Here is a 2,516-nt window from a genome sequence, read left to right as displayed (position 1 = left end):
CTAAATCAAAAGTAATGAAAGAGTAAATACAATGTCGACTAATTATCACTTTAAAACAACTACCAGTCATTATTACAAATAAACTGTCATTAAAATTGTATAATTACCAAAAAAATAATAAATACTAGGTATCAATTAGAACATCATATATTTATACAATTATATTACGTAAATACTTGTAACAATTGTTACATACTTTCAGTTTTAATTTTTCCAAAAACCCGTAATAAGTCAATGTAAAATCATTAAATAATTACTGTACACACTAATTTAAATATAAAAATATGACCAATAAGCAAATATGAGTTTCAACAGACTTTTTCCATTACCTAAAATCTTTGTTGTATAATAACATCTATAAAAAAACAATAGTAAACCTTTGATGTTAAAAAGCGTTATTATTGTTTTTTAACGCCAAATGAATTTGTGTTTTTTAAGTATCGAATGTATTTGTGATAGAATGTTTCTGGAACAATAAAACGAATTTTTTATGATCAATACATATCATATATTATGTATAAAGTATAAACACGATTTTAATAGGTAGGTATATATTTATTTTTTGCGCCAAAAAAAAAAAAATAATAATAAAATAAAAAACAAACAAACAATAAGTATTAATTGAATTGGAACAAAAAGAAAACATTAATTAATATTGCCGTACTAAAATCATTTATGTAATAAACGTGTTCATGTGCGTGTGTACGTCGTATCGTTTTTTTCACGGTCTGGCTCGGCGTTTTTTGATCCACGCAAAACTCGTTGAAACTATAAACGCATACTTAAAACTTTGGTGGTTTTTTTTCTTTCATTTTCGTCTGTCCCATCCGATTCAAGTATAATTGATGCGGTATAAAATTAACGACCGACGGAACAATGGAATTCTTGATTATCATATGTTCGTGTATAATAATAATAATAATAATAATAATGCATATCTGTCTTTCTCTCTTGTGAACACGTCATCGTAGGCACAACAAATAAAAATACATATTGCGTCCGACAAAATGCTACTGGCGAAATTTTTCTCAACTGTTATATAATCGTATTTTTCCGTTTTTTTTTTTTTTTTTAGTGTAAACCGCCAATAATAATAATAATAACAATAAATTGTATTCAGGATCGTCCCCTTAAAATGCGATGCCGGCCACTGTGGTAATTAAACAAAGCCGTCCAACAATAATATCCAGAGCGTATATTATTATAATAATATAGATATATACGCTTGCTTGTAGAAGAACGGTTTTTCGGGAGGTACAATGGATATACGTTGTTTGATGTTTATTATTATTTTTTTCATTTTTATCAACAACGCGGTATCAGGCGTCCAAACAACATCAAGGGGTAGTGTTTTCTTTTCATCTTTCGGTCGAAAGATACGCGTCTTACTGTATGGAAGTTTTGTTTTCGTATTTTCGTTTTTGATTATAATTCGCTTTTGTACGTACACCAAACGTCCGTCAGTCGATCGAGTGAGTAGAATAAAACGAAATGCGGTTCAGATCTACCTCATTAGGCTTTATACCCATACCTTTAAACTTATAACTGTATAGTGTCAAATTTATGATGTATTTTAAGACATCTGGTCGATTCGTCATTACTCATTTATATGTTCATTGCGCGAAAGTATTTGAATATTAACGAATTCCTCGATATTCGCTCTAATAAATTATTAAAATATGCTAATCTTTTATCACCCGTAGGTGTGAATATTGAAGATCATTGTTCGGCTTGTAAAATAATTGTATATGCGCTATTTTAAGCAGGTGCCAATCAACTTTTGAACAAATAAAATATAATTCTGCCCAAACCTGGTTTAAGGATCCTTAATCGATCGATTGGGTCCCAGAACACCATAAACTTTAGTGGCCTCCCTTTCAACTTTAACTTCAAAAAAATTGTACCACTACATTTAAAAAACTGTATATTATTGTATAACTTTGCACAATTTGTCAAAATATATATATAAGCCATAAGGCTATATAAATTAATAGTTATGTAATAATTTATTTACACATATTATTATTTTTATATATGTATAAAAACACTGTATTTGTTAAAAAGAATAATAATTTAAATTTTTTTTCTTTGCAAATGTTTTCTTTTACAAATTGTTCAATGATTTTATTGAAATCGATCAATTGCTAAAAATCATTTTCTGAACATATTATGATTTTAAATTTTCCTTAGTCTGGCTTTTTCTATATTTATTTTTTATTCTTATTAATTTTGAAAATGCTCTTTCAGCTGAACAATTATTTTAATTTTAAATGAGCACCTCATGCGAATAGATCAAGGATATGTAATATCAATTATCATTTGGTAATTTTTTGTAATATAAAATTAAGAACATTTTCGTTTTATAACTATTAATCATTTACTATACCCACTGAAATAATTTTTTTTTAACTTTTTTAAATGCATCAAAAATATAAATTTGATAAAAGATGAGTTTTAAAAATCAGTGGGCCCCAGAACAGTGCCCCCCACAGGCTTCTCCTTAGTCCGGGCTTGAT

The sequence above is a fragment of the Melanaphis sacchari genome, unplaced genomic scaffold (genome assembly GCF_002803265.2).
Source record: "Melanaphis sacchari strain LSU unplaced genomic scaffold, SCAv2.0 Contig103_pilon_pilon, whole genome shotgun sequence".
NCBI classification, from domain to species: Eukaryota; Metazoa; Arthropoda; class Insecta; order Hemiptera; family Aphididae; genus Melanaphis; species Melanaphis sacchari.
The sequence above is the reverse complement of the archived record's forward strand: the minus strand, read 5'-3'. Positions refer to the sequence as shown.